Source organism: Pseudorasbora parva, chromosome 21 (assembly GCF_024679245.1).
Source record: "Pseudorasbora parva isolate DD20220531a chromosome 21, ASM2467924v1, whole genome shotgun sequence".
Classification (NCBI taxonomy): Eukaryota; Metazoa; Chordata; class Actinopteri; order Cypriniformes; family Gobionidae; genus Pseudorasbora; species Pseudorasbora parva.
In genome coordinates, this window is record NC_090192.1 from 5,687,600 (window position 1) to 5,702,396 (window position 14,797).

The following is a 14,797-nucleotide window of genomic DNA, read 5'->3' on the forward strand; positions in this document are numbered from 1 at the left end:
AGGGCAAGGTTTTAGTAGACTAATGAATACAAGTTTAAAAATGTAGGTAAAAGTTTTAAAATGTTTTTGTAGCTAAAAAGCTTCAGTTCTGCCTTGTGGTGGCTTTGTTGGAAAAAACAAATAAATTGATTTAATTGTCTCCCATAAAAAACTTCTGGGCTTTTGCATGTCATCTAATACTGAATGCTGTGTGGGTTTTAAGGGACATTGTAAACAAATTCGAGCAATTAGATCCTTCTTCCATAGACATGACTGAGAAACAGGTATAACAGGTTTAAATTCTATCTTGATCTAGGCTAATGCAAGATTGTCAAAAACAAAGAATCATGACGGCTATTGGTGCTCATGACTTTGTAATTTTGTGGTGGGCACATGTTAAAGTGTTAAAATCAGTCATGACTTCACAGGTAACAATTCAATTAGGCTATTATTATAAATTCTAAACAAAATAGCTTATGTTAACTAAAACAGTTATTTCATTCTTATAATCATTTATAATATTACTGTAACTTTATTATATAAAACTAAACCCTCAAAGTTGACCAGGAACATTAATGGTTTCAATTGAAGTTCCTAAAGGGTTTTGTTCTGCAGTAATAACCACTGTAAATTATCTGAATAGCTATGCAAAAAAGGTAGAAATAAATGAGCATGCAATAACAGCAGTGCAGGAAATTAGTTCGCAGGGAGTTTAGCGGTATTTACAAAGGGAATACGTTAAGAAATCAAAATTGCCTTGATCTTTTGATACATAAGAGGTCTATGAAAACATTCTATAGGTTGAAGAGAACCCAAAGTGTTCTTGTTAGTACAAAAGCTTTTTTTTTTTTTTTTTAAACCAAGCTTTTGTTTGTATGTGTGTGTGTGTGTGGCATTGGAGCATTGCGAATGACCCTATTTTTCCATTTCCCCCAAGAAACTTTGTGCTCGCTAACAAAAGGTATGTGTCTTTGTGAGCAAACTCAAAGTTTATCGGGGAACACAAAACATAATGCCTGCCTGGTATTTTTTTCATATTTTTTCCTCGCATCTCATTTTTGTCCCTTTAGGTCAGTGGGCTCAAACTAAGGACCCGTCCACACGAAGCCAGAGGTTTCCCAATCCAATCTTTTTTTTCTCCTCGTTTTATGAAATATCTGTGTCCACATGAGAGCAGATTAATGTCAAATGTCCAGTGCCTGTAGATGTATCCCTTAACCCGCCATTTAGCCGCCATTTTGAAGTGCGTTCCACTAAGTGGACTAGGGAAGTGGACAGACCCTGATCTCTTGGTTTTGACTGAGGGAGCGAGTCTAATTTTATTAGACTCGTGAAATTTGTGTTTGGTGGTCAGTTTGTGTGTCTGTGTGTATGTTTACTTTCCACTTTTAATGTCATGTCTAGTGAAATAGTTAAATATATTTGTTTATTATCATCAAATCTCTCTATTTTTGTTGTAGATCATTAATGCTGCCTCAGAAGTCTGTAAAAGTCAGGAGTTTAGGCAACAAGTCATTTACCTCAGCTTTCGGTCATAAAAGTGATTCATGGGAGTGGGCAGATTTTTTATGTTAAAGCATTCTTTTAATGGGATGTTATGTTTTCAACGCTCTTATTCTTTGCAGAATGATGGGTAATTTAGTTTTTCACCAGCATTTATTTATTTAAAAAATAAGTTGAAATAATGCAGATTGATTGTTTAAAAACAGCATATCATTACTAACTTCAAAGTCTTAAAAATGTATTTGCCAATATGGAAAACTTATTTTTTTTTTTTTCTTTTTTTACCTATGGAACCAAACTGCACTTGATGAAAGTAAAACAGCAGTAAAAATTTTTAAAAATGTGCATGATTATTCACAAAAAATGATTGTTAAAGGGTGTCCTAATGCCCATTTTTACAAGTATACGTGATATCCCCAGAGTGTATATCTAAAGTTCTAGCTCAAAATACCCCACAGATAATTTTTTATAGTTTTTACAGTGTTACGTTTTTGTACCATTTCACTTTAAATGCAAATGAGATTCTGCTCCCGGCCCGCTTTCAAGAAGAGGGTGGAGCTTTAATATTTCATGTTAAAGGAACTCTATAGCTGTGTCTCATTTCAGAAGGCTGCGTCCTCCGGAGGTCTCATTCGAAGGCCGCATACGTCATAAGGCCGTCTCATTTCAAAAAAGTGAGTAGGACTCTCCAAACGCGACCTTCGAATGCGTCCTTTTTTCACAGGAATTCGGAGTGTGCACGAGGAGTATCCTTCACGGCTGGAGATAACCCACAATTCTTTGCGTCTCCGTTAACAACCGTCATATTTTTTTTTATATTATATGAAAAAACGGCACCACCGCCAGATAAACATGCGAGTGTGGGTGTGGTGTTTAAATTAAGTAGTTCAAGCTTTTTTTTGTTGTTTTTTTTTAAGCTCTATTACCTCAAACAGATAGTTGTGGTAAACAGGATTACAACTGTTTAGTGCATTTTAAACGTTTAGAACAGTACATTGCTGTCAAGACAAGAAACATTTCATAGTCATTTTCAAGTTATAAATAATTTTCATTCATATAACTGGCGTGAGAGCGCAACGAGGCTCAACTTGTTGGCATAGCAACGTGATACTTCCTGCCTGTGTGTCCTACGAAGGACGTCTCGTTTAATTCTGATTGAGGACACTCCGTATACTGCATCCTACACAGGACGGGTCCTCCGGAGGACGCAGCCTTCGAAATTTAATGAAATGAGACGCAGCTTATGTAAGAAATGTATTTCAATTAATCATAAAACTGCCCTATGTCATTAGACATAAAGAAATAATGTTAATTTAAAATACTTATATCACTGACAACAGTAGTCCAGCAAGGATATTGTCATTTAAAAGTTGTTGTTGCAGCCCTCAACTGATGTTGATGTTGACATGTTGTGTTTTGGCCTGAAGCTCCGCCCTCCGCCCTCCACCTATCGACCAATCACAAAGTCAGTAGTGTTTTGCATTCTGGGTTGCCAGATCTACTCTAGTTACCACAGCTGCAGATCTACAAACGTGACTGCTGATCCTGAAGCCTTGAGTCAAAGGGAGGAGGAGAGGGGATACACCGCTCTACAGTCATTTGAAAGTGATTGCAGTACTAGTTTTGGCCTCAATCTTACATACACTTCCTTTAACAGCTCCGATTCTATCATGCATACACGCACTGGAATGGTCAGAAAATGTTTAGTCTTTTATGTTCAAACCGGAGTCTGGCAATGATGGAGAGACTCAAGAAGAAGTGAAACATGTAGAATGAGGCAGGACGTTTTTGAATGTTAGTTGATGAATTTATGAAATGAAATATGAAATATATTTTATTGTCCCTTGAAGGGAAATTTGTGATGGACTCACTAGCCAGCATTTGAACAGAACCTGATACATTATAAATTTGTACACAATAATCATTCACACCATACATAACATACACACTTATGTAGCTGATCTTCAAGTAATTGAATAGCAATTTCTGTCATGATCATCTATAAATGGCTCGTGTGGGGACTGTTGTAAGATGCACAGAGCCAGAGAATATCTACTGCATGAAGAGAGAACAGGTTTAGTTTAGTTTAATTACGGTTATAATTCAAGTTGTCATCTTGCTTTTATGACATGCTATTGCATTTGTGTTCGTACTGTATTACGTATAAATGTGAAAGACGGATGCAACAGCTTGAGCGAATCCCAAATGTGCCCCACTAACAACTTCCTCTTCTCAACATGGATTGTTCCGTGTTCCTGTATGTAAATTTTAGGGTTAGGGATGTCACACACATGAAGAAGCTCATTGTAGTCCCTACCAGCCATTTGTTGTAGACGTTAAAAAGCAATTTCTAAAAGACAGTATCTCCCTTTGCTTTGTACTTTGAGCATAGTAACTTTGTGTAACCTCAAGAGAAGCTCTAGCGACTGACACTAGAGGTTGCAGCTTTTGCTCTCCTTGTTAAAGTGTCCGACTCTCATGCCGGCGGACCCGGGTTTGAGTCCCATTTGGAGCAGGCGGTTTGAACAGAAGGGGTTACATTTGCAGAAGTTTATTCTAAAATTTACACACTTACTAAAGTATACAAAAAAAAAAAAAATCATAAACAACCGCTTCAATGATTTATCTTCTTTTGGAAATTTTGTGAACTGGCACAAGGTGGCGCTAATTATTTGGTCAAGCGGCGATAATCACTACATGACTCTGTTCACCTTCCTCTTCTCTTCTGTCGTGCTGCTGCTGTCTCTGTTCTTCCCTCTCATGCTCTCCGTGGCCTCGGGCGCTGTGTCTGCTTTTACAGCGCGATTGAAGGTGACAGGGACAGAGAGGAGGGGGAGAGACCGAGAGAGGAGGATGCACCACGGTGTCGCCAGGAGCAACAAACACAGGAATAAAGCAGAAAGTAGAGGGCGCGTAACAGAAAAGAAAAGGATGTATAGACACGCCAAGAAGGTGTTGAAGGAAGCCTCGGTTCCAGCAAGCAGCAAGAACACCTATAATAAGCAACAATTTGAGAAAGTGACCAGAAGAAACCCTACAGGCTTAACAATATTTATTCTCTTAAGTTGAGTGTTGTAGATCATCTCTCTGCTGACTGTCCCAGGATGCACTACACGAGTTATTTGATAAAGCTGCTCCGCTTGGCTTTGTTTTAAGGACTTGATGGATATTTGTCGTGGCATTGTTGCCATGGTGACCACCCCTTCTCCCTTTATAGTCCCCTCCCGCCCCACTTTTAACCCCCAGCGCTAAAAAAAGAGGTAGAGAGGGATGGAGAAAGTGTGGGGTGGGGGTAGTTTGAAAAAAATATGCATGCCCTAAAGCTATATGAATAGTTGCAAGAAAATAGTCACACACGACCACACAGTCTTGTTCTCACAAATACACAAGATGCACTTAGTCACATTGTTAGAAAAATACAACTCTACATAATACAAATTTATCAAAAATAAAATTTCTAATTTCTATTATACATTTCTTATATGTATTATATATGTACATAGGCTATAGCAAAAAGTCGGACACACAGTTTCTTATGATTTTAAAATGTATGCCTAATACCGAGGAGTCTTTTAATCTAACTTTAATTTCTCAATAAAAAGATCAAATAAAATAAATAGAAACATGTATTGTGCTACATCATGACTATACCATACAGTTAAATAATTATTACACATTTATTTATTTGTTTAGCTATTTCTGAGGGGGTCATCTTACCCCAAGGGTCTAACTTTAATTTTCCGCTTTAAAATAAATCATTAAAAAAAATTGTCTTCTTTTTTTTCTCTACACAACCTCTCTCTTCTTACTTGATTATTTACATTGCCTTTTATTTATATATTATTTTTCTTCCAGTACTCTAGAGCACAAAATATGTTTCTGATAAGATTCTAAATATGTAACTGCTTAATAAATAAGTGTGTGTATGAGAGAGACAGAGACGTAGGGGATGTAAAGTCTTGTCAACTGGAAATAAAGTAATGTGGCATCCCCCTGTTCCCCAACGCAAAGACACACACACACACACACACACTCACACACTGGTTTATTTATACCCTCATCCAACTCTCATTGCGCTCTCATTATTCCTTCCACAACATATTATGTTGTGCTTATCATACATATATATCCTGAGAAATCTCTGTGCTTTTTTGTTTCATTTAGAGAAAGAGAAGAGTCTAATTATGGTCGTGAGAAAGGTCAAATTGAATATAATTTTATTAGACTTCATTGAATTGAGTTGAACTGAATGAATTCATATAATTCTTAGTTTTCCCATAAGGTAACAAATTGGATAAAAACTATGTGGCAAAACAATCTGGATGTCTTTTAAAAAGAACGTTAATGACAGTATGTGTTGTATTCTCAATGACAATGAACAATGAAGAAACAAAAATTTAATTTAATGAAATGAGACTTTGAAATCTACAATTTGACAGATATGGATCAACAATTTCCAATGTTTCTTTTTTCCACAGTCATCAACATCGTGAATCCAGTTAAGTCTATAAAAATGTATTATATGCATAATGTTATACTTTGCTATATTACCTTAATTATAAAAATAATAAAGAGAGAGAGCGACTACAATTTTCACATCATTCTCTCTGACTCTGACTAATCAATCTCTCAATATTATTTTCCCTCTTTTGGAAAGTCACAGAAAGGCTATCATGGATTTTCTTCTTCTTTTGCTATTAGAGCAAATAGGAATGCAAACATTATATTTGTTGTCATCTCCAGTTTACCGCTAGAAGTTTACACACCAACTTTCACTTCTCAAAATCCTGGCAATGTGAAAAGGGTCCATTGTAAGAACTGACATGTTTGCGTCTCTTGAGCATGATTCATATATAAATAACAAACCCTTTACATATTATATGCACCAAATTGACGGCTGCAGGGATGACACATTTTTGTAGGCCAAATCCCAGAAACGAGTTTCATCGTCCCTACGGTAATATTTGAACTTAATTTACTTTAAAACTATTAAGAAAGTATAGTTCTATGTAGTACGAGTGTGTGAATAATCTGGATTTACTACATTCGCCATGTTGTCATTATCATGTGACCCACCAGCGTCGCTTCACTGCCATTCACAAACCCTCTCCTGCGTCCTCATGGGATAGTAAAGTGTCCACTGAACGTGTACTTCAGAATCTGGCCAGAAGTAGTAGGTCATCCAGGGACTTTTCGCCCAATGCTTTTCAAATACAAATAATGTTATCGGACATACTACTAATTTTACACATTCTATATAGTAGGAAAGTATTAAATTTCAGATTAAAATATAGCTGCAAGCAGCAATTGTCGGGGCCAAGCGAAATGAAGACCCTAAGACATGCCAGCATAGCTAGCTAGGAGTATAAGACCAAATGCAACAATGAACCATTGAAGACCTATTAAGTTGATTTTTTAGGCAAAAAAGCAGTACAATTTTTAATACAGTAAATAATAATGATTTAATGGTTAATCTTTTTCGACCAATAGGTGGCACTGTTATGAAACTGATGTGGTGTAGTCAGACTGAGGTGGCAATGACACATGCAAAGTTTGGTGTCAATATGTCAAAGCATTGCAGAGATACAGCCTCAAGAGTCATTTTTTGCATCATAGCTCAACTGCGTAGCTGTGGTGTATGACAAATGGTTTGTCTATCAACACGAAATCCATAACTATTTGTTCTCATGGTCTGAAGACGATACGATTCAATTTTGGTGAAAATTGGACAACAGTCTAGGATGAGTTTGAAAAAGTAGGTTTTTAACCAATAACAAGATAAAGGGTAGAGAGGTTTGTCAAATATGGACAAAATTGGCGTCTATGTTCTCGGCAGGAGCCAATGAATGAATGTGACCAGTCTCATTACAATAGGCTAATTTAATCAAAAGTTATTAGCATTTTTGTACACCTTATTACAACTTTTGACCACAAGGTGGCGCTGCCCGAAAACTTTTTGAGTACCTTCAGGGCATGGAGCAGAAGACACATACTGAGATTTGTAATGATACACAAATGCATTCGTTAAGTGTAACATTAGCATTTTATTCCCTAATACTGCATTGAAGTCAATGGGAATTTCATGTTTTGTTCTATTATAGCCCCACCAAGAGGCACAATGGCACCATTTTTTTAATTTGTCCTCAGAATGAGCCCATACATATACGTGTCGAGTTTGGTGAAAATACCTCATTTTGTTTTGGAGTTATAAACATTTACATGAAAAAACACGTAAAAAATGACTGACACCTGACTTTGATTGGATTTTACTACCCCTTACTATCAATATTTTGAGATTTGGGTATTAGCATATTGCTATCGACCTATGTTTCCGAACTTCTGAGGCTGGTTTCGTCTCGATCGGACTAGCGGTTTTGAAGATATCTGCTAATGTTTTATAAGCACTAAATTACAACGCTGCGCAAACCATTCGCCGAAACCTGGCAAGTCTGGTATCATTGGACTCGGCAAGGATTCAGGAGACAAAAAAAGTTACTCCCATCCAAATATGTCAACCACAGCCAAAGTTATAAGCATTTGGGGAAAAAAATTATCCACTAGGTGGCGCTGTTTCAAAACTTCTCAGGCTACTTCAGGGCATGGTGCTGATGACCCATACCAAGTTTCGTAACAATCCGTTCATGCGTTCATAAAATATTTTAGCACATAAATCAAAATGGCCGACAGCCAAAAAGGCAGACCTAGTAAACTTGGATATCAGTTGACTCGACATGACTCCCCGTATCTAAGGAGATACATTTTATGATTTTTGGATAAATGGTTTAGAAGTTATAAGCCAAAATAGCCCTTTTTTGTACCTCCGGACCAGTAGGGTGCACTGCGCCGAAACGCTGCATGTTGCTTCAGGTCATGCTTGTGATAACATGTACCAAGTTTGGTTTGAATACGATAAAGCGTTGCAGAGATATGGCCTTTGGTGTGCTTTTGCAACCTCTACGTAAAATTTGTTCGCACATTTATCGTAAACGATTTGAAGAATCAACTTGAATTCCATAACTTTTTGTCACCATGGTCTGAAGATGATCTGGTTCAATTTTCGTGCAAATAAGACGAACCGTCTAGGACGAGTTCGAAAAAGTAGTTTTTTTGGAAAATTAAAAATGGCGGGTAATTTTTATGACGCAAAACGACGTCATAGGGTGCAATCGAATCGGCTTGAGCCAAGGAGTCAGAGGAAATTTGGATTTTGTTTCTAGCCCTTTTAGTTCAAGAGTTATTAGCATAAACATGAGCGCAACTATGGACAGTTGGTGGCGCTAGAGGGATTGAGTTAGAGACTCAAAATTTGATATATTGACAGTTGTGACTGTCCTTTATATGTGTGCCAGATTTCATCATGTTCCCGCGAGCGGTTCTATGGGCTGCCATTGACTTGTGAGGGGAAGAAGAATAATAATAAGAAGAAGAACGCTAACGGTTTCAATAGGTGCCTCCGCACCTTCGGTGCTTGGCCCCTAATAATGGGTTTTCTGATTGGGTTTTTAGTTAAATGTTTGAAATAAGGTCTGAGGGAATCAGGGTGATGCTAATTTCTGGGTTGGCCTACGAAAAAAGTGTCATCACTGCTCTGCTGTGTCCTAATTCAATATCCTTCGAAGGGCAGACACTTCAAACGCTTGCCTTCGAAGTCCCCAATACTTACATTTAAAAGTGTAATCCGGCAATAAAAAATAAAAATAAAAACCTGTCGTCACTGGATGCAATGGATTTTTGAGTAGGCAAGGCTGTGACAGATCCATCTGTTGCTTGTGTTATAGGCAACCCGATCACAGATAAATGCGTATAAATAGTACGAGTGTGCAATGTCGTGGAATGTATACGCCAAAACTCATTTCCCTTTCGGGGAACTCGAGCTGCGTCGAAACGCTGTGAGAACGCCTCTGCGTTAATGCGTCGTGAAGCGCCTGTAGAACCATTCCATCGGAAAAAAGATCGATCGTCGGCGTGATGACGTCATCGACCGGAAGCTATAAAACGTCCGTGAAAACAAACAGGAACTAGCTTCTGTGCCTTCAGTAAGCGATCTGTGTGAACCTGTCTGTCTATTTGGTGTTTTTGTCTGTCTATTGAAAGAGTTTTTCCACCCTTTGTTAAATATTCCATATATATTTTACAAAAAAGAGAAAATAAAATAGATAGAGAAATGGCGAGCGAAAGCAGTAACTTTAAGAGGTGTGTTCATCCCTGCCCACGCTACATCACGAGTGGGGATACACACTCTCTTTGTGTTGCCTGCTTGGGAGCGCAGCATGCCCAGGCAGCCCTCGAGGGGGCTGCTTGCGAGCACTGTGAGCGTATGCCACTGAGAACGCTGCGCTCCCGCCGGGCACTCTTCGAGGAGGGTGCCTCGGCTCGTGTTCCCCGCGGCTCTGGTCCCGCTGCTGCCGAGGCAGAGCGGAGGCTGCAGTCGTGGGGTTCACAATTGGATGTTGCGGAGGGGTTTGAGACGGGCGCTGCCTTATCTCTGCCCTCACCCGCTCCATCCAGCGGTTCTTCTCGGGGCTTGGAAGCACGCATTGCGGTTTCTTCCCCCCCGAGAGAGCCGCCGGTGCTCCAACTATCCAGCTCCGAGGAGGTGGACGTTGAGAGCATCGCGACTGAAGATTCGCCACTTCAGTCCCCTGCGAGTGATGAGCTCGTTGAGGTTCTAACGCGAGCCGTGGCCAGATTAAACATCGACTGGCCCGTAGAAAGATCTGAGGCAGGAAAGAGACGTTCTAGTAAATTAGACGAAAGATTCCTGCCCGCTCGCGCTTTAGAACCTCAGCGGCGGGGCCTGCCATTCTTCCATGATTTGCACACCGAGGTGGCAACATCATGGAGGAGACCGGCATCTTACCGTGTGTTCAGCCCTCAGACTACGGTCTATAGTAACATCATTGGGCTGAAACACTACGGTTATGGGGCGATGCCAAAGGTAGAAGAGACGCTTGCGAGCCATCTCTCGCCTTCCTCGGCATCGTCCCTAAAGGCCCCGACTTTGCCCACCAGACCATTGAAAACAACGTCGGCACTGGTGGGCAAAGCGTACTCGGCGGCAGGTCAGGCTGCTGCATGCCTTCACACCATGGCAATTATGCAGGCTTATCAGGCTGACCTGCTTAGGGACCTAGATGGACGCGATGAAGTGGGGGGTGATGTCATAAATGAGCTTAGAACAGCAGCTGATATAACTCTCCGGGCCACCAAAGAGACGGCCAGATGTGTTGGCCGCTCGATGGCAGCATTGGTGGCTACGGAGAGACATTTATGGCTCAACCCCACCGAAATCAAAGAGAGGGAGAAGAGCTTTCTGCTCGACGCGCCGCTGTCTCCTGGTGGCCTCTTCGGTGACGCAGTACACACTGTCACCGAGAGGTTCCAGGAGTCAAAGAAACAAGCTGCGGCGCTGAAGCAGTTTCTCCCTCTCCGAGTCCAGGTCCCTGGGGCTGCCGCTGACATCAGGCAGCCCAAGCCGAGTACGAGCTCAGCTCACAGGGCACAACAAAAGCAGAGCGTCGCCGCTCGGGCTCCCCCTCAGCGCGGGGACCAGGGGCGGCGCTCTCAGACGAAGCCTTCGAGGGGCAGGGCTGATCTGCGGACAGTCCTGATCGCCAAGAAGGCTTCGTCGAAGCGTTCCTGACGCCAGAAGCGTCAGGACGCTGAGGGTGGTTCCCCCCGTAGGGAAACGGTGCTTACCCCTGCCTACGGTACCCGTTTCCCTACGGCACCCTCGGGGGGCCGCGCTGCCAACCCTGCCGCAATGCCGGGGCGCAGTCGGTCTCCGCGGGCCACCCGAGGGTGGTCCGCACCCCCTTCGGGGGGTCCCCGAGCAGTCAAGTCAGTTGTTCCCTGCCGGTCCGCCGCTTCAGGGCACTGTGCTTGTTGCTCAAAATACACCAGAGGCCAGCCTCGAGAGGCTGGTTCCCTTAGTAGATTTTCTAGACGAATGGAAACGTCTATCAAATATATCTCAGTGGGTCCTGCAGATAGTAGAAAAGGGGTATGCCATTCAATTCAGAAGTCGGCCACCTCCTTTCTGCGGTGTCCTACCTACAGTGGTGGGCCCGGAGCAGGCTCTGGTAATGGCACAGGAAGTAGAGACACTCCTGCAAAAAGGGGCTATAGAGAGGGTTTCCCCTCCCAGCAGGGAGTCTGGCTTTTACAGCCGTTACTTCATCGTGCCGAAGAAGGATGGGGGCTTACGCCCGATATTAGATCTGCGGCTATTGAATCGCTCGGTGGCCAAGCTCAAATTCAAGATGCTTACACTCAGACAGATTGTAGCGCAGGTCAGATCGGAGGATTGGTTTGTCACCATAGACCTCAAAGATGCGTATTTTCATGTCTCCATCCGTCCACATCACAGGAAGTTCCTGAGGTTTGCCTTCGGGGGAGAGGCATACCAATATCGTGTACTTCCCTTCGGTCTAGCACTGTCACCCCGCACGTTCACCAAGTGTGTGGATGCAGCTCTGGCGCCGCTGCGTCTTCAGGGCATCCGCATACTGAACTACATCGACGACTGGCTGATTCTAGCGAATACAGAGCAGATGGCGGTTCAGCATCGAGATGCTGTTCTCGCCCATATGTCGAAGCTGGGGTTGAGGCTGAACGCCAAGAAGAGTGTGCTTTCTCCGGCTCAGAGAACCACTTTTCTAGGTGTGAACTGGGACTCGATAATTATGCGGGCGCAATTATCGCCAACACGCATAGCGTCGATCCTGGCAGCCGCCAAAGAACAGAAGCTAGGCCGAGCCGTCACTGTGAAACAGTTCCAGAAACTGTTAGGTCTCATGGCAGCAGCGTCCAACGTGATACCTCTTGGCCTACTGTACATGAGGCCACTGCAGTGGTGGCTCAAAACACAAGGGTTCTCCCCGAGGGGAAATCCGCTCCGCACGATCAAAGTCACGCGGCGATGCCTACGTGCTCTGGTCATGTGGAAAAACCCGGGGTTTTTATCTCAGGGTCCCGTGTTGGGGGCTCATGTTCGTCGCGTAACGCTAACGACAGACGCCTCCCTCACGGGCTGGGGGGCGACCATGAGTGGTCGCTCATCCCAGGGTCTATGGCAGGAACATCAGCGGCACTGGCACATAAATCGGCTGGAGATGCTCGCAGTGTTTCTTGCATTGAAACAGTTCCTGCCCGACCTCAGGGGCCACCACGTACTAGTCAGAACAGACAACACGTCCGTGGTGGCCTATATAAATCACCAGGGGGGTCTGAGGTCTCGTCCGTTGGACAAATTGGCACATCGGATCCTCCTGTGGGCCCAAGGGAAATTGCTGTCAATCAAGGCAGTATATATCCCGGGGGCCCTAAACCAGGAAGCAGACAACCTGTCGAGACAGGGGCCGAGGCCCGGGGAATGGAGACTCCACCCAGAGGTGGTGGAGCTCCTATGGAAGGTTTATGGGAAAGCAGAGATAGACCTGTTCGCTTCGGCGGAGAACTCTCACTGCCCGCGGTGGTTTTCTCTGACCCATCCGGCTCCGCTGGGGCTGGATGCCATGGTACAGGAGTGGCCGAGGCTGCCTCTGTACGCCTTCCCCCCGATTGTTCTGCTTCCAGGAGTTCTGGAGAGGGTACGCCGGGACGGGGCCCAGGTACTCCTAGTGGCCCCGAACTGGCCGACCCGAGTATGGTTTTCGGACCTGATATCTCTCCTGGAAGGCTCTCCGATGGAGATTCCGACCAGGAGGGATCTACTCTCTCAGGCGGGCGGGAGATTCCTGCACCCACGCCCGGAGATGTGGAAACTGTGGGCCTGGCCTCTGAGGGGGCTAGGCTCATAGAGGAGGGTCTCTCGGCCGAGGTCGTAGAGACCATCCTACACTCCAGAGCTCCGTCCACGAGGAAGCTGTACGCTTTGAAATGGAGACTTTTCTCAGCTTGGTGCAGAGAACGCCAGTGGGATCCAGTTAACTGCCCGGTTGGTACAGTGCTGGAGTTCCTGCAGGAAAGGTTCTCTGCAGGGTTGACCCCCTCCACACTTAAGGTGTACGTGGCGGCCTTGGGCGCTGTCCACGTCCCTTGCAGTGGAGTGTCTTTGGGAAGACACCCTTTAATTACACGCTTCCTTCGTGGCACATTAAGGTTGAGGCCAGTTATGCACTCGAGGGTCCCGGCATGGGACTTGGCCATTGTTTTGAGGGGCTTGTCCGGACCTCCGTTCGAACCTTTGGAGGAGGTTTCGGATAAGTTCCTCACCCTGAAAACTATTTTCCTTTTGGCCATTTCATCCCTTAAAAGGATAGGAGATATTCAGTCCCTGTCAGTAGGGCCCTCATGTCTAGAGTTCGCGCCTGGGATGGTGAAAGCATTTCTGCATCCCAGGCCGGGTTATGTCCCCAAGGTTCCTACGAGCCCACGGGGCCCCATCACTCTACAAGCCTTCTGTCCTCCTCCATTCTTGACGTCAGACCAGGAAAGATTAAATCTGCTGTGTCCGGTGAGGGCACTGGATACTTATGTCCACAGAGCTGCCCTGTGGAGAAAAACTGAACAATTGTTTGTTTGCTTCGGACCCCCTAAGAAGGGGGCTCCTGTATCCAAGCAGAGGATGAGCAAGTGGGTGGCCGAGGCCATTTCACTTGCTTATGAAGCTGCCGGGCAGCCATCTCCTTTGGCTGTCCGGGCACATTCTACCAGGGGTATGGCTGCTTCTAAAGCACTTTTGTCGGGGGCTTCCCTCCATGATATATGTAACGCGGCCGGATGGTCGTCTCCTTCTACCTTCGTCAGGTTCTACGAGCTAGACCTGGCATCTACAGTAGGGGCACAGGTTCTCTCGTAACCGTGTGCGCTTCGGTTTCACACATACGAGACACTTGGTCCTATGGCGATGTGGGTATAAGCGTTCTCACAGCGTTTCGACGCAGCTCGAGTTCCCCGAAAGGGAACGTCTCAGGTTACGTATGTAACCCTAGTTCCCTGAGGGAACGAGACGCTGCGTCGCTCTGCCATACTCCCGGCGTGTCCGTGATCACTTACTTCAGGCTTTATCAGAAGTTAGTTCCTGTTTGTTTTCACGGACGTTTTATAGCTTCCGGTCGATGACGTCATCACGCCGACGATCGATCTTTTTTCCGATGGAATGGTTCTACAGGCGCTTCACGACGCATTAACGCAGAGGCGTTCTCACAGCGTTTCGACGCAGCGTCTCGTTCCCTCAGGGAACTAGGGTTACATACGTAACCTGAGACGTTTGGCGTGCATATAATACGCTGTTTTTCGCGTGCATATGATACGCACTTAATGGCGTATATATGACACGCACTTGGGTAGGTTTAGGGTAGTGGGGCGTATA